Genomic DNA, 19,089 nt, shown 5'->3' on the forward strand with positions numbered 1-19,089 from the left:
TTTCTGGATGCTTCATGTAAATGGAATTATACAGTATAGTAAACACACTTTTTATCTACTGATTTTTATATTCAACTAGGTTCAACATGTATCCAGAACCAAATGTTTAAATTTTCTTTCCAGAAGTTTGAAAATATTTATCTTCCTTGATACTTACTACTGTTTCTGCTTTCTGTCTCTCATATTGAAAGAGACTTTCTTTTAAATGATCATATTCATTCATTAGCTTCTTATTTTTCTCTTCTAGCATGAGGTCTTTCTTTCTACTCTCAATAAAGCCTCTTTGGATATTAATTACTATCTCTTTATGATCCTCTTTCTGATGAACATCAACTAGTTGCTGTTCAAGCCATGGATTTTCACGTTGGAGTGGACATATCCTCTCTTCTACACAGTTGCACTTTCCAGTGGATTTACTGAGTTTAGCTTCTGCACTTTGATACATCTCTTTCATTTCCTTTATTTGCTGCTGTGTTTGGCTTAGGTCGTTTTGTACAGTTTCTAAAGCCAATGACTTTTTTCTGAGAGTATCTTGTCTTACAGAACTTATCTTTTTTTTTTCTTGTACCTTTTTTTTTTTTTAATGTTTATTGATCATTCTTGGGTGTTTCTCGGAGAGGGGGATGTGGCAGGGTCATAGGATAATAGTGGAGAGAAGGTCAGCAGATAAACACGTGAACAAAGGTCTCTGGTTTTCCTAGGCAGTGTTTGTGTCCCTGGGTACTTGAGATTAGGGAGTGGTGGTGACTCTTAACGAGCATGCTGCCTTCAAGCATCTGTTTAACAAAGCATATCTTGCACCGCCTTTAATCCATTTAACCCTGAGTTGACACAGCACATGTTTCAGAGAGCACGGGGTTGGGGGTAAGGTTATAGATTAACAGCATCCCAAGGCAGAAGAATTTTTCTAAGTACAGAACAAAATGGAGTCTCCTATGTCTACTTCTTTCTACACAGACACAGTAACAATCTGATCTTTCTTTTCCCCACATTTCCCCCTTTTCTTTTCAACAAAACCACCATCGTCATCATGGCCCGTTCTCGATGGTCGCTGTCTCTTCAGAGCTCTTAGGTACACCTCCCAGATGGGGCAGCCGGGTAGAGGCGCTCCTCACTTCCCAGATGGGGCGGCTAGGCAGAGGCGCCCCTCACTTCCTCCCAGATGGGGCAGCTGGGCAGAGACGCTCCTCACCTCCCAGACAGGGCGGCCGGGCAGAGGCGCTCCTCGATTCCCAGACAGGGCAGCCAGGCAGACGCTCCTCACATCCCAGATGGGGAGGCCGGGCAGAGGCGCTCCTCACTTCCTAGACTGGGTGGCGGCTGGGCAGAGGCGCTCCTCACTTCCCAGATGGGGCGGCCGGGCAGAGGGGCTCCTCACATCCCAGACGGGGCGGCCGGGCAGAGGTGCTCCTCACTTCCCAGATGGGGCGGCCCGGCAGAGGGGCTCCTCACATCCCAGATGGGGTGGCCGGGCAGAGGCGCTCCTCAATTCCCAGACGGGGCGGCCGGGCAGAGACGCTCCTCACCTCCCAGATGGGGCGGCCGGGCAGAGGCGCTCCTCACTTCCCAGACGGGGCAGCCGGGCAGAGGGGCTCCTCACATCCCAGACGGGGCGGCCGGGCAGAGGCGCTCCTCAATTCCCAGACGGGGCGGCCGGGCAGAGACGCTCCTCACCTCCCAGATGGGGCGGCCGGGCAGAGGCGCTCCTCACTTCCCAGACGGGTCGGCCGGGCAGAGGGGCTCCTCACATCCCAGACGGGGCGGCCGGGCAGAGGCGCTCCTCAATTCCCAGACGGGGCGGCTGGGCAGAGACGCTCCTCACCTCCCAGACGGGGCGGCCGGGCAGAGGCGCTCAATTCCCAGATGGGGTGGCTGGGCAGAGACGCTCCTCACCTCCCAGACGGGGCGGCCGGGCAGAGGCGCTCCTCAATTCCCAGACGAGGCAGCCAGGCAGACGCTCCTCACATCCCAGATGGGGTGGCCGGGCAGAGGCGCTCCTCACTTCCTAGACCGGGTGGCGGCCGGGCAGAGGCGCTCCTCACTTCCCAGACGGGGCGGCCTGGCAGAGGCGCTCCCCACATCCCAGACGGGGCGGCCTGGCAGAGGCGCTCCCCACATCCCAGATGGGGCGGCCTGGCAGAGGCGCTCCCCACATCCCAGACGGGGCGGCCGGGCAGAGGGGCTCCTCACATCCCAGACTATGGGCAGTCAGGCAGAGACGCTGCTCACTTCCTAGACAGGGTGGCGGGCAGGCAGAGGCTGTAATCTTAGCACTTTGGGAGGCCAAGGCAGGCGCCTGGGAGGTGAAGGTTGTAGCGAGCCGAGATCCCGCCACTGCACTCCAGCCTGCTGTCTTTGTCTGTTCTTTCATTTATGAGAGGAATCCATCGACTTGTTACCTTATCAATAGAATGCTTGTTGTTAACGGCATACACTATACAGATGACATCAGCCTGAGATATTTCTTGATGAAGTTGTTCATCACCCTGTTCTGCTTCTGAGTAATCTACAATGTGTGTTGGAACTCTCTCTGGGGTGACATCAGCTGGAATGGTGATTTCTTCTGCCCGGGGAGGAACATCTTCTGGAAATTCTTCACTGACCAGAGACATAATCAGTGATGTCTTCCCAACTCTAGGTTCTCCCAACAGCAGGATCTGCACGTCTTTCTTCATGTCGGCGGCTCTCGGGGGACGGCCTCCGCCCGCACGCATGGAGTGGACTCCTCTCACCAGGAGCATCCACCCAACAGCACCCCCTCAGTTCCTTCCCCGCAAGAGAGCCGGGACAGCACCAGCTCCGCTTCCTCCAGCCCAGCAGGCTGCAGCGGCGGCGGCGGCCGGAACTTATCTTTTAAGGTATTGAATTTAATTTGCATTTTAGAAAGTTGTTCAGTAAGAAACTAATTCTTATCTTCTACTTCGGAAATATCAGAACTCATTTTTACTTGTTCAGAAACATCTTGTGTTCTCTCAACAGCAAGTTTTAGGTTTCTTTCTGTTTTCACATTTTCACTGTGTTTACTTACAGCAGCAGCCAGTCTAGACTGATAAGATTCAATTTCAGCTTCCAGTTTTTTCTTGCTTTCTTTTTCCTTCAACAGTTCAGAATTGAGCCTTGTATTCTCAGCTTTGAGATCATTAAGCTCTTGTTGATACCGGAATGCTGTTTTTGTTATCATTTCTTCATTGAGTTTTATACACTTTTCAAGGCAGCATTTGTTTCTTTAGCAATTTTAATGTCCTTAAGATATGTATTTTCTTTTTCCAGGTTGTCATTTTTCATTGTGCATATTTCCTGTCTGAGTATAGCAGTATCTGTCTTCAAAATGCAATTTTCATCCATCAGATCTCTCATTTCTTCATGATTATGAAAATCCTAAATAAAACAAAAGAAAGTTTTAGCTAGTACTCAATAAAATAACATATCATGATTACCTCTGAAGTTAAAGACTAACCTGCACATCCATGCACTAAAAAGGTTACCGTAAGTGGATATCCAACTGGAGAAAAAGTTGAAGCAAAATTTTGAACCTTACAGAGCATAAATTCCAAAAAGTTCAGAAATTTATTTAAAGTCAATGAATTTATAAAAGTAAACACACACACACACACACATGCACAGCAGAGAATTTTTAAGAATTTCAGAATTGGAAAAGTCTTTCCCTGAATTACAACAAACTCAAAAGTATAAATTAAATTTGACTAAATTAAAATATGTCAAAAAATTGCATTTACACTTTGATATCTAACCTATACACCACCCTATAGTAAGAACCTTAGTTCACACGTTATTTGGATAGATAAAATTTCCCAGAGTTATTACAGTTGTTTCACTGATAACATTCTATTTCAATTTGACTCTTTTAACACTTTTATAGTCAGTTATAAGAATTACATTTACTAAATCATAAATCTAGACATTATACTAGTCACTCCTATATACATTCATTGATGAACTCATCTAGTTACCATAATTTTGAGAAAGAAAGGTTAAAAATATAAGCAAGCTACAGGATTTTCCGCAGGACTTCTGACTCTACTTCTAGTTCTCCAACAGATCACAGTTACTTCTGTGGTGTAAATATATCCATACGAAAGAAAACTTTTATTTCAAAACACCAGTGGTAAATAAGATAAAATTTATAGAGCTCTTCTAAGAATATCATGAGATTATTTGTGATTGCAATAATTTCTGTTTCCTCTTTATAATATTAGGTACAGTAATCAATATGAAATAGGGGAAAGTACAAGGAACAATTTTACTGGGAACAAAATCTTTATCAATAGGTTATCACTAAGTATATATTATGGCATATTATTGTTTTCAAAAGCTCTTTGTCATAAAATAATATCCTATGTGGATGCCAAGATTTATAATAAATATTAATAATTGTACCTGTAAGTGTCATCACTCATTTTTAAAAATGAGATAACATTTCTGGTTTGTTTTTTACCTAAATAATATATATTAAATCAAGTGGATATTATAAGTAACATTGATAAAATAAAGTTTAAAATATAGAATTTTTACCAAAGATTGATTTACCTGATTTGAAGTATTTCTTGCAGTCTTCGGTTTCATCTCTAGTGATTGAACAGTTGGTTCAAGTTGTTTTGCTTCAACTTCTTTGTTATATTGTTTCTCTTTCCTTTCTAATTCTTCTCTATTTTTTTTGTACAGCATATTAACATTTGTTTTTTCTTCATTTTCTTGTTTTAAGGTGCATCCGCAGATAAAGACATTTATCTTAAAATTCATTTTGTTAAAAAATAAAGAGTTCATCCTGTTATCTACCTCTGCAGATGTTGTTTATTATCCTAATAAAATTTCTATGTTCTGGATTATTTTTCCTTTGCAGTTCTCAGATATTTAAATTCTCACTTCAACATCTTCAAAAGAATGCATATACTTGAAAACTAGTAAGGAAAGAATATTCTGCTAAAGGTTTTATTACTAGTCACTCTAGTATATATTATAAAAAAGGATACTGGAGATAATTCATTGAAGTTACAAGTTCAAAATTACCTTTTCAAATCACAGTCATAATTACTCCCTAATTAGAAAAGGTCATTTACAATCAACTAAAATTTTAAAGTTACTATTTATTGACAAGTGTATAAGTTCACTAGAAATAAATTTTCATCTTTACGAAATATTGCAGGTGTCTCTCCAAATGATTTACAGAGTAAGATGTCTCTCACAAAAACTATATCTGCAAATGATTCTCATCCAAAACTAGGCTAAAGAGTCTAACATCTGTTACCCCACACTTTTTATAATTCTTTCTTAATACTTTCAATTCACCTTCTTATTACATATATTTTATATATTAATTAGCCTATTGTTCATTATGCGTAATATATAATTAATGCCCTTAATAAGTTTGTGTATGTTTACACAAGTTATGTTTTCCTGGGAAATCTAGTCCCAGAAGTGGAGTTGTTGAGTTAAAGGGATGTCAGGTTATTTGAAATTTTGATACACAGCACTAAGTTACCCTTCAGAAATAATTTACCAGTTTCATATACCAACAGTGTATGAGAATGCCTTTTTCCTCACATTTGCCAACATGAGTAATTACTTTTTAAATATCAGCATGACTTTACAAAATATATCTTATTTTACGTTAATTTACATTTTTCTGATTACCAGACAGGGCTAAATATCCCTGGTAAAAATATAAAACTTGTTAATCATAAGGAATATTAGTCCAATTTTGAATTAGTTTATAGCACGACAATTATCTCCTGTGAAATACTGCTATAGGTGGCCAGGCACAGTGGCTCACTCCTGTAAACCCAGCACTTTGGGAGGCTGAGATGGGCAGAACACCTGAGGTCAGGAGTTCCAGACCAGCCTGGTTAACATGGTGAAACCTCATTTCTACTAAAAATACAAAAAATTAGCCAGGCATGGTGGCACATCCCTGTAATCTCAGCTACTAGGGAGGCTGAGTCAGGAGAATCACTTGAACCCAGTAGGCAGAGGTTGCAGTGAGGCAAGAACACACCATTCCACTCCAGCTTGGGCAACAAGAGAGAAACTCCATCTCAAAAAAAAAAAAAAACCCAAACAAAACAAAACAAAACAAACACACTGCAATAGGCTTACTTACCTATCATGCTCTTCCTTCAGTTTCTTGGGAAATTGCTGAGGATATGTTTTCCTAATCTTTCTTTGTTGGGTTAATCTGTCAGCAGCAGCAGAAGATGTACTATGACATATATTTTCTGATAGTTGTATTTTTTCACTTTTGTATGTATTATTTCCTTCTTTGACCTTTAATAAAAGTAATACGAATAATAATTATTATTTTATTCATAAAAAGAACTTTTTCCCTATTTTTTCACTTGATTCAGGTTAACTATCACCATTTTAATGATAAAGGTATTTTGTGCTAACTTTAATTTTATCATTATACATAATTATTATAATTATAAGATACTCACCGTTTTATCATTGAAATTTTTGTCAAGTCTGCTCATTTCTGTTTGAGTGAATGGAAGAATTTTCCAAAATTTTAAAAAGGTCTCTTCTCCATTTTGTGCTTTTATTCCCATCCACTCTCTGCTATCTGACATAAATGTTTATGCTATCTGACTTGCAGAAACAGAGAAATAAAAAGACACAGGCATAACATATGTCTTCTGTCTTTACCACCTGGATTTTACATGAAATAGCCAGATTAAGAGGATGTGACTTTGTAGGGCTTCAGGAACAGTAAAGAAGTTTTCCCTTTTCTGCACTAAGCTATTCTTTTCCCCAGTGCCTTTTATCTCTCTTTTTTTTTTTTTTTGAATCCTGGGGTATCAAAAAAGTAAAGGTGCTCCCTGAACTATGGGAACCAAAGTTTGCCACAACACAAGAAGCAGAGTGAAACTGCTGAGTTTCTAGTGCAGAATTCTGGAAAACGACATGCTTCCCAGATTTCACATTCTATTACCACAAAAGTTTATAGGTGGAAAACATATGATACAGTTACCTACTTTAGCCCCATTATCTACTGATAATGGGAGTCAAACCAACCAAGACATATTAAATGTTTCATCCAGAGCTCTTGAGGTGGCATTCCCTAGCATTTCATGGCACCATATAACATGATACAATTCCATATTGCTGAATTACATAAATTACCAGATAAATTTATCAAATTAAATATATTAAAAGTCTAACTTGAGCAAAGCAATTTAATGCCTCAGAGGGTGGAAAAAGGCCTCATCTGCTTTTACTTTGAAAGAAGAAAATCTCTAGATTTTTGTCTATATTTAGAACACAATGTACAGAACTCAACTTTCTACTGAAGAGTCAAAGGCTAAATTTTTGGCTAAGAAATTATGCTTCTTACATGATAAAAATCATACATGCCAAAACTTACCATACTTTATTAAACAACATAATGTAAGGTCTGATTCAACAGAAATATTGGAGAGTGGTGATTTTTTAAAATATGTGGAAGTATATATTTGTTTTCAAAATATTGGAAATAACCATGATGGGACTATAAGTTCAAACAGTTTGAGCTAAGCAGATAAACTTGTATGCATGAAAACACATTAAACAGACTCATTTGGCTGGGAATATTCGTTGCAACTCTCAAGGCTAGACGTGTTTTTGTGGCTCGTCTCAGTCATTGCTTCCCTCCCATTGTATTACCATTCTATCATTAAATAAATGTAATTCATCTCTAAATGAATACAGAAAAAAGAATCTAGAATCTAGAGCTTATTTCTTTAGCAATTTCTTTATGTTGATCTGGTTCAGAAGGTCACATGGTATATGGCTGAATTAGTTTCCCAGCTCATACACCACTTGGAAGACTGATAGGGAGACTTAGGTTGATTAATGAACAAACATTATGAGAACATTCTCCAGAACCATTATTTAGATAGCAAAACTAATCTACTTTGACACATAATTACACATTTAGATAACCCCACTGTAACTGTACACATGAGATTTTCTTGAATAGAAATTCTGACTAAATCAAATAATTGATAAAGAGAAAAAAGCAGCAGCAAGTGAACCTCTGTCTTTTTGAAGTTGGACTTTCTCTTTCTCCAAAGCCAGGAACTCTACTTGTAACATGCTACCTCATTCTTTTTTACTATTATTATACTTTAAGTTCTGGTACATGTGCACAACGTGCAGGTTTGTTACATATGTATACATGTGCCATGTTGGTGACCTTGGAATATCTTGCTGTGTCTTCTAGCTATATTTTTGATGTTCTCTCACTATGTGGCAAAGAATAAACCCACATTTTATAATTCAAGATTCATGCTTTTGTAGTTATTAGCACTGGGATTGTCATAGAGTGGCTTCTGGAGTAAGCACTGTATTGGTTTTCTGTTTATATAAGTATCTGTAGTAGCAGAAATACTGTGACTTTCTATCTGAATCATATGCTTCATTTCTTTGGGGTGGGTAAACCACAAATCAAAAAGACTTTCTGGATCTCTAGACTGAGGCCAATGCCTAATGTTTAATTTCCAATTAGTGGTATTTGGGTTTATATTTTTTGCCATTTGCATGTGAAACTCTTAATCATCTTTCATTTCAATCATAATTACTGGGTTCCTTAATGTTTCAGTTTCTGTATCATTACAAAAGTTTTCATCATCTCTGTTAGAAACAAGCTATGTGTCTGGTTTGTTATCATTTCTATAGTCTGATTTATTTTCATTTAAATGAAGCTTAGAAGATGACTGGTAAGTGTATGTCAGGGACCTGGAGTGTGAATGGAATAAAAAGACATTTGACATGGGATTCCTCTGTTCAGGTGCTGCCTGGAATGCCACAGAGTTAGACCCTCCAGATGCATTTTTCTCCTCACAATAAGGGACCTGATTCATCAGATTAGAGGGCACTCCTTTTTTGTTCGTCCCTCTTTAGAGTTACTATGTAGAAGCTCTTCCTCAGGGCAAGCAGTAATTTTGGAGTTTTCAAAACTTTTACCAATATTCAGCTTGAACTTGTTTGTAATGAATTTTAAAGAAAGTCGTGAATATACAGATTCCCTTTATCACAATTCTTACCCAGTTCTGGTTCTTGAGGCTTTTCTTTTTTTTTTTGGCAGGTGCAAAATGGAAAACAAATTTGCTTGTTTTGTTTCTCAGATGTCTTTTCTGTCAGAGTGCATGTTCTAAAATTAGCTTTAATCAAGTATAAACAAAGAAATATTAGAAAATAATTAAAATTTAACTGTGAAACTTAATCTATGTGTTGCCACTCTTAAATTATGGGATTGTAACTAAAAAGTGAAAAATAATTTGCCTTGGCTTAACATAGGACAGAAACATAAACCGGCAAGCTGAACTCTCAGTGTTTGTTTGGACTAAACTTAATGCATTATGTGTAAAGTCTACCAGAAATGAATTCAAAGATGATAGGTAGTATTATAAAAGCTTCCTCTCTTACAAAGACTTTACCTCAGCATACCAGAAAGAGTGAGCCCCTACAGTGCATGTATATTTCTGAAGATTAACTAGAGACTAGGCAAACACTAAATTATTAAGAGCCAAACTGAACACCAATAAGAAAGAGAAGCAAAATTTTAAATTCTAATTCAAATGATATACTATGATAGTGATATGTATCTAGATGGATTTTCTGCTTATATCCACTTCTAATATATTTTAAGTTCCAGTAGTGATAGTGTTTGGATTTTTTAAATTTTAGTAATATTTACTATGTATTTATGTTGAAATAAAGTTATTGTTTGTATCCTGATACCAAAGGTCCCATTCTGCAAGGTAGGATTCTCTTAAAAGGCAACTGGGTTGACTTTTATGACCCCATTCACTCCCTGAACACAGACACAGAAGTCAACTGGCGACCACAAAACAGAATAAATCTTTAACCTCGGCACTGGTGACCAGCAATATAAAACTGCAACATTTGAACCACTGGCAATGATGACTCTTTTAACACTAGTTTAACTCAGCGGCCATCGTTATTAAATTGTTCATAATTTCTATTCCTTAGTAATATGACCCAATATTTCATGTTACCTTCTGTATTATGAGTAAGGTTATACAGATAAAAGAGCAAGATATGAAAAATTCTTGCCTCAATTCCAAGGGTAAAGACAGCTGAGAGTTACTAGAGTTGGTAAGAATTACTAGAATAACGAATAGTTACTAGAGATAGTGAGAATATCTTAAGTTTCATAACTGGTTAAAATGTTTTAAAAATTAAATATAAAATTATGATCTATTGGATTCTAAAGGTATAGTCTAAAAGGTCATGTCATTTGGACTACGCTTTGCTACTAAGCGTGGTTGCTTCTTTTCACTTCTTTCACGCCTTTGTTGCTCGTCCTCTGAAGCCACTGGTAAGGCTTGTTCTGTTGACAAATTCATTGGTTTAGTTCAAATGAACTAAGAACAGTTAGATAAAGACTATAATCTTTATAAAAATAAATAGAAAATACATTTCTTTGTATTTTATATTTTGAGGGTTTAAATGAAGCTTAATTTTTACTGAAATATTTACTTCTTTAAGAAATACTTCTAATTATCCAAAACTTCAACAAACCACTTGGGGAGACACTAGATATCACCAGGTTCAAGCCATACAAAATCTCAGGGTCACTCACAAATTGTTCCACCCAACATAAATCAACAAAACTGTTGGAAACAAAACATAATTTTGAAATACAGTCAAAATATAGAATGTACATAACAGTATCTTTTTAACAAGACACTAATTGGGTTGGCAGTTACTAATAATTTGCAAAATTATTGTTGTTTATATCTTAATTAGTGTGCACACCATTTTTTACATCGCAAATGTTTTCCCCTGCTATTCTGAAAAATTTATTTTCATCTTTTAAGACTCAGAAAGTAGGCTGGACATAATAGCTCACATCTGTAATCCCAGCACTTTGGAAGGCCAAAATAGGAGAATTACTCGAGGCCAAGACTGTTAAGACCAGCCTGGGAACCATAGATAACCTTGACTCTACAAAAAATTAGGCAGGTATGGTGATATGTGCCTGTAGTCCCAGCCACTCAAGAAGTTTAGATAAGAAGATCCCTCGAGCCCAGGAGTTTGAGGTTGCAGTGAGTCTCAATCACGCCATTGCACTCCACCCTGGGTGATAGAGTAAGAACTTGTCTCCAACAACAGAAAAAGAAAAAAAAAAAAGGCTCAGAATGCTGTGTGAAGTCTTCCTTGATTCTAGCTATCTTTCTCCACACACAGAGGTGTCTGTTTCATTGCAGTCCCTTAGTACTTTGTCAATTTTTCTAGTGTCACTTTACCACCTGAACTTCATATCATGTCTTTACATGTCGATCCCCTTTGCTGCTAGACTGTAGAGGACAATCTTTTGAATCATCTTTGTATAAACAGTCTTAATTTTGCTAAATAATTAGTTATTGAGTTCCTGCTAAGTGTTAGGCACTGGGGTATAAGGAAGGAACATAAAAGCTGTCAGGGATGGCTTTCCTAAAGACCATGCATGAGCTGAGAATTAGAGAGTGAGGTTCGCCAGATTAAGTGAGGCAGAGGGCAGGAAAGGGTGAGCACATGCCAGGCAGCAACAAGAGAGGGAGAGAAGCCTCCAAGAGAGTATGTATTTCTCTGCAAAAGAGGAATGGTGAGGGGGCCATTACCAGCAGCTGAACAATTCCAGAGAAAAAGGCAGATGGGGAATGGGCTACAGATGGAAATTTGGGCAGAAATCAGTTTCCTTTTCTTTTCTTTTTTTGGGACAAGGTCTTACTCTGTCTCCCAGACTGGAGCACAGTAGCATGATCTTGGCTCACTGCAACCCGGTCTCCTGGGTTCAAGTAATTCTTCTGCCTCAGCCTCCCAAGTAGCTGAGATTACAGGTGCATGCCACCACCACCTGCTATTTTTTGTGTTTCATTAGAGATGGGGTTTCACCTTGTTGGCCAGGCTAGTCTTGAACTCCTGACCTCAAATGATCCACCTGCCTCAGCCTCCCAAAGTGCTGGGATCGCAGACATGAGCCACCGTGCCCAACCCAGAAGTCAGTTTCTGAAATCCTTATATAAAGCTTTAAGATGCTTGGACATTAGGTATTCAGGAGTGGTTCATGGATCTATTTACATTAGAGATAATTAACTCTAAATACTGTGAGGAGCATAAAATTCTGAGGCATATAAATAAATGAACAAAGATAAAATATGGCAAAGTTGCAAAGATGATGCAGGCCTGAGGAGATGTTTTCAGAAATATTTAGGATACAAGTATCAGTGGCCATTATAGGAATGAATTTTTACTGAATGAATAAATGTATATATCCAGGTCCCTGGAGAAATACCCTCTGCTCATTACTTTACAAATTTTATCAAATGAGAAGTAAGATAATATACATAAACTGTTTCAGTTACTTGTATTTACTTTACACTTTTTCTGTTTCAGTTTTACTGTGCCAAGGAAATGCATTTGAGTTTTGTGGTGGTTGTTGTTGTTGTCATTGTTGTTGTTTTTTGAGATGGAGTTTCACTCTTCCTGCCCAGGCTGAAGTACAGTGGTATGATCTCAGTTCACCACAACCTTTGCTTCCCAGGTTCAAGCGATTCTCCTGCCTCAGCCTCCCAAGTAGCTGGAATTACAGGTATTTGCCACCATGAACAGCTAATTTTGTGTTTTTAGTAGAGATGTGTTTTTCCATGTTGGTCAGGCTGGTCTCAAACTCCCAATCTCAGGTTATCCACCCGCCTCAGCCTCCCAAAGTGCTGGGATTACAGGCACGAGCCACCGTGCCCAGCCACATATGGGGATTTTGTTTTAAAAGTTCTGTTTCCTGGATCTACCAAGCTCATGAGAAAATAGAAGCAAACAAGTCATCTGCATAGGTAAGAAACTTTGGGTTTATAGCTTGTCATCACTACTCTAGAAGATTATCATCATGTTTTATAAAACAAAATGTTAATTCTAGATATAAGGGGAAAAAGAAATTAAAACTATAGGGGTGGGGGAAAAATATTGCATAATTTATTACTGTTGACCTGATCATATGACTGATTAAGGGCACTGAATTTAACTTGTATGTGAAGTAGACCCCATATTAGCTGCAGTTAATCAGTAGACCAGGTGTTCTAGCAGAATTAAATTTGATGCTCCTTTGTTATCTTTAAATGACACAGCTCTTCTGAAAACCCGTACTCCTAGTGTATGATTATCCATTAAGACAAGGTGATGGAATGTGTGAATACAGCTGAGGAGACACCACAAGGCAAATGCTCAATGGTTCCCATTAAAATTGGGAAAATCAACACTATAAAACCGAAAGCCATAGGCATTATTTAATATTTGGTTTTGGAAGGTATTTTTAGTGACACTGCATACAGTTGTACTGAATAATTGCAAAATTAGAGATGTAAAAATAAAACAAAGGCACATTGTGTTTGAGTAGGGAATCTGTAGATGTCTAGCTGGTTTTCCCATCCAGTCCCAAAATTCTAAATATAATCATGGTACCCACACTCAAATTTATGTTAAATAACAACCTCAATGAAATTACTCTTTCTCCTCATTCTCTTTGTTATTTATATGTTGCTTTCCTTAAGGGAAGAATATAAATGCCTTGCTAAGAAGCATTCTGTTTGGTTGTAGGCTGCATAAGGGGAGTAAACACAAAGTACATTTGACGACAAAATGACTTTTTAAAAGTCAGAACTATGGTAGCATGAAGCCAACCGAGGTAATCTAGAATAAAATTTTCTATGCTTCTTTCCCTTCTTTGCTCTCTTTCTACTCTCATAACTGCGATTCATGCAGGTAATGAAGAGTATAATTCCCTGATAGAAACACAGCTCCAAAATTAATCCTTTCTTTAACTATGAAGTTCGCATGTCCAAAGTCTGTAGTTGCTGTCTGATTTTTGATCACGGATGGCGATACAGATATTTATCGTCAACTCACAACTTCCCAAATCTTTGAAAAGTCTTACTATTGATGGTTCAACTAGTAGAAACATAATCTAAAATATCTGAAAATAAAGTTTTTATTTATTAGAATGTAAATAGTAATACAAATTGTAATAAGTTGTAAAAGTTCTTTCTTCACTGAAGCAGTACCATGTTGTCTTCTACCCCACAAACACACCACTCCCTCATTGTCTAACATATTTTAAAAGTCCTGTAATTGCTATTAACTCAGACAAGTTTACTTAACTTGTTCTAAGCTTCTGTTATTTACTACAATTTACTTTCAATCACTCAACGATCTCTATTATATATGTTGTTTTTAATGAGAAATTTGTTTATTAGTAAATAAGATTCTTCAGGGATCAGAAAATATTTGAATAACTAAGTTTGTGCATAAACACATAAAGGTCAAATACCCATGACATTATTGTGTGTTTCTGTGTACTAGAGACAAAAACTTCAAAAAAAATTTTAATGAATATACATTAAATTAAAAACTGCTTTCATTAAACTGATATAATCTTCCCTCAATGCATGAATACCTTCAGAATTCACATAGACCAAAGAATTGTATAAAATATAATAGCCTTAAAAATCTTATTTGTAGCTGGCACAGTGGCTCCCACCTGTAATCCCAGCACATTGGCAAGCTGAGGTGGGCAGATCACCTGAGGTCAGGAGTTTGAGAGCAGCCTGGCCAACATGGTGAAACCCCATCTCTACTAAAAATAGAAAAATTAGCAGGGTATGGTAGCACGTGCAAGTAGTATCGGCTATTCAAGGGGCTGAGGCAGGAGGATTGCTTGAACCTGAGAGGCAGAGGTGGTAATGAGCCAAGACTGAGCCACTGCACTCCAGCCTTGGTGACAGAGCAAGACTCTGTCTCAAAAACACAAATGAACAAACAAAAAACATAATTGTTCCCATATAAGTCTATGTTCACAAAAGATCTGAAGAGTACACAACACCGTGAGACAGGACAGACATATATTTTAAAAGTTATATTCCTGGTTTCTGTAAAAATAAAATGGTTGAATTTAAGCTTTTAAGACAAGTCAAGGAAAAGAGCAAAAAATGCAAAAGTGAAACTCGAAAGGTCATTTCCCCATCAAGGGCTCATGATCACTGGACATTCACAAACTATATTATTCAAAACATTAGTTCTGAATTTTGATCCAAGTATCCCTGGAGTTTCAGTTTCATTCAAGGATGTCCAAGAGGTCAAATAAGACAATATCATTTGCTATTTTCAGTTTTCTTTTCTGAGAATAGCACAGCAAACTTCTTCAGAGAAATGAATTGTCCTAACTTCATAGGCTAAAGGCTCATGAGTCATAGTTCTAAGGACATTTATAAAATATGGTGGTGCATGCTTGTATTCTGAACTTTTCAACTTTAAACTCTCATATAGTAAATATTAATATATACAAACTGATTAACGAAAAGCCCTCTTAATCTGACATTATTTTTATTTTTCTTTCTTTCTTCATTTATCAGCAACAGGAGAGTCTAACTAAATGTGGTAAAGTGGTGTAAGGGAATACAATGAAAAGTGTAAAATGAATTAAACCAGAGATAATCATATCAATGTAGATACATCTGGAAAATATAATACAAAATACACCAAAGAAAGTGGCAGAATGGTATGTAAAGTGTATAACCACTCACACACCATTTTGGGACACAAATAAAAAATTCTGCATATTATTTCTGAGCATCACAATATAGTTAAAGATTTCAAAAGCGCATTGAAATGAAAAACAACCAACTTATGATGTCGGTAGCCTCTATGCAATCATGTTTTAAAAACCTTAACACCAAAAAGGCTCAAAATCACCATTTTAAAAGACTGTGTCTACCAGTTATAAATGAATAATTACTTTCCTCATTTTTAATAGTCAAAGATGCCACAAACACACACATACACACACCTATACATACACATACACACACAGTCTTGCTCACTAGAACATCTGATTGGCTTCAGATCATCAGTGTAATAACACTAGCAGCAAGCCTCTAAAGTTAAAACAGAAACTGACACGTTAATAAGAAAAGCTTTCCTCTACGTAAAGATCAGAGCTCCAACTAGCACATAAATCAATGGAAATATCTTAGAGTCTCAAAATTCAGTGCTTTTAATCCCTGACAAGTATAAAAATTTTATACTGAAAACTTCATGCTATTCAAAACATTAAAAGAGAAACATCTGAGTTAAAGCTTACATTTTTAAAATCTTTTTTAAGCTTCTAAATTTATTGTTATTCAAATATGGATACCAACAATAACATTTACGTCAATGCCTTCCATTCAATTTTGAACAAACAGAATTAGGGGTAAGAATAATGTGAGTACTTCCAATCATTGAATGTACTTATTTCCAGCATTCCATTTGTATTGAATATGTACCTGCTCTCAATGTCTGTACATTCTTTCTTTGTACTGCTCCTTTCACAGCAGGATCTTCCATTTCAGTGCTAGGCTGAATAGGTTTTAAAAGAAAATGATTCATAAATCATATATATTTTATACAACATGGAGTTAGTGATTCAAAAATATACATAATTAATTACCTTCAAGGAAGGATGTTTTGCAGGAGGCCCTACAGAGCAAAGGGGATATGTCATCAATTATATGTAAGTATGACAGGGCCAACCAAACATTCATGCAGTGGTACTGTCGAGCTGAATTCTCATGCCTGCCTATGAAAATAATTACTTAAGGTTTTGAGGGTTCTTCTTGGCTTCTTCTTTTCATTGCCTAGGACAGCAACATGACAGAAACCTAATGAGGAAAATAGGAATACAGGATTCCTAAAATGCACAGCTTACATTTCAGTAGTGAGATTATGTTTCAAATGTCTATACCTAAAATAGAAAAGCATGGATATCACTGTGAACACGTGGGCTGATGAGGAGAAAAGGGACCACTAAACAGAGGAGCAAATCAAACCTGAGGGAATCGATGTCAAAGCTGATGGTGAATGTACAGAGTATTATAACTCAACACATCAGAGGCATTGCTGCCAGCACACCACAGATAAATTCCCCTTGTCCTGTCGCTGAGGAAATACACAGTTGGGATGACAGTTCAGGTGAATGTGTGATTCACCTCTCATCAAAGAAAGTATTCTACATTGATCAGCTAGGATGCACACTTATGAAATAACAGCTAATCAAAATACTCATTTTTCCCATGATCACATGGGCTACTGCAGCACCTACATTTCTCCTATCCCCTCATTTGTCCTTGAGTTAGAGCTCCTTGATCCACTTGTGCGAGGTGGTCCATAAAACACATCAAATAAACCATGTCGAATAAGCTTCCAATATCAAAATATTTATCAAAAAAGAAAACACTGAATTACCACAGACTTGCTGGATACGAATACACATTTATATTTCAAAATCAGTGCAGTACTTATTGAAAATGAGTATTTTGGTATTCACAGAATGAATTTTATAATACAATTGCTTCTAAAATTAACTAAGTTTGGTATATCATCTTACACTGTAAAGGACTTTTATAAAGCAGCTATCATATCAAAGAACTGGCTGTCTCAAAAAAAATTAGCCAAAGCATCTATATGCAACTTAATCACATCTTATTCACTCATGTCAATGAAACTTCTCTCTCTGAGGCCTGACAATTATTAAGTGAAATGAGCTGCTGTGGTTTACCCCAATTCTAGCACTCCCTCCTGCCTCCAGTACTCTCCACAGCAATAACCTCTTTTGTGAGACTGGGCATATGCTGAAGCAACTGAAAGTGAGTTGTCTCAAGTTTACTTGGCTTTAACTCCCAAGACCCCAGCAAATGTCTTTCTTTCCTCCCTCTGTGTCCTTTCACAATCCCTCTTCCTTTGAAAAAGTGATTTTTAGATCTGTCATCCTGATGCTTCCCTTCCTAACTGCTTTTTATGGATAATTGTGACCACTTTTTTCATCTGTATTCAGCAGTAGTATACACCTGTAATCTCTCTTTTTTCATCTCATTTTCCTTCCCCTGTGGCTAGAATCGTGCTCACAAATAAAAGGAAATTAATGCTTTCCCTGGATTCTGCTATTATTCAAATTGCTCTCCAGTGGTTCTTTTTCCAGATTTCTCTAAAGGAAGGCTATTCCCTTGCTATTCAGAGCTGTGTCCAAGGACCAGCAACAACATCACCTGAGTACTCATGAGAAATGCAGACTCCTATACCTGCTAAATCAGAATGTGCAGTTTCCAGAAATTCCTCAACTAATTCATGACTATCTGAATGCCCTGTTTTACACTTTATATGTGCTTCCATATTCGTTTACCCTAATTGCCCTTTTTGGCCTAGACTCAATTTCTTCCCTATTATGTCTCTGAATTTAATACTACATTATAAGCCATAATGTTTCTAATGAACTTTTAATCAGGTAATACCTTCTCTAATTAATTTCTTCTCCATACATCACCCAACACTATTCTTTTCAATTACGTTAATTTGGCCTATATGATACTATCCTATGAGGTTATAACATTTTCTTTAAAACCAAATTATAGCCATACATGGCTGACCATTTATGATGATGTTCATCTATGGTAGATAAAACATAGGTCTGTGTGGTAAAATACCTCAATCCTTAATGCCTCCCCAGTAGTGAGGATGACAGCAAGAGTAGGAAAATGTTACTCTAATTCTCTGACACATGTTGGTACTGGAAGCTCACTTTATCTTCCTTCCTATTTCTAACACCCTGTTCTTCCTTCTTCTACAGATCAATTAGACTTTACTACCCTCTATTACATACATCCGCATATGTGTTTTTATTTATTCCATGTATACTCTGCCCTCCTCATCTTTCTTTCTCTTTTATTCATTTCCTCTTCCCTCTCTCCTGACTTGCCTCAGGTCTTAGAGTATCTTAAAATGGAACCCACAACTCAGCTCCTTTAGTGGTACTCCCAATAGAATCAACTGCTGACCCTTGGTTAGAGACACAACTTATCACCATTTCACTTCTCCTTTACTTATTATACAGTTAATAGGGCATTTTCTTTAGCTATTAGACTCTATTAGTGCTCATATTTTCAAAGAAACATTCCATCAAATGACTTTTTTTCTTTTTTTTTTGAGACAGTCTCTCACTCTGACATCCAGGCTGGAGTGCAGTGGAGCGATCTCCGTTTACTGCAAGCTCCGCCTCCCAGGTTC

The 19,089-nt window shown here is 37.6% G+C and overlaps 2 pseudogenes; one reads left to right on the forward strand and one right to left on the reverse strand.

Moving 5' to 3' along the window:
• Positions 1-106: 106 nt before the first annotated feature.
• LOC129135432 (putative ankyrin repeat domain-containing protein 20A2) overlaps positions 107-19,089 on the reverse strand; it is a 45,081-nt pseudogene continuing 26,098 nt past the window's right edge.
• Positions 1,330-1,825, forward strand: LOC134808111 (collagen, type I, alpha 1b-like; annotated as a pseudogene).

The sequence above is a fragment of the Pan troglodytes genome, chromosome 14, assembly GCF_028858775.2.
Source record: "Pan troglodytes isolate AG18354 chromosome 14, NHGRI_mPanTro3-v2.0_pri, whole genome shotgun sequence".
Taxonomy (NCBI): domain Eukaryota; kingdom Metazoa; phylum Chordata; class Mammalia; order Primates; family Hominidae; genus Pan; species Pan troglodytes.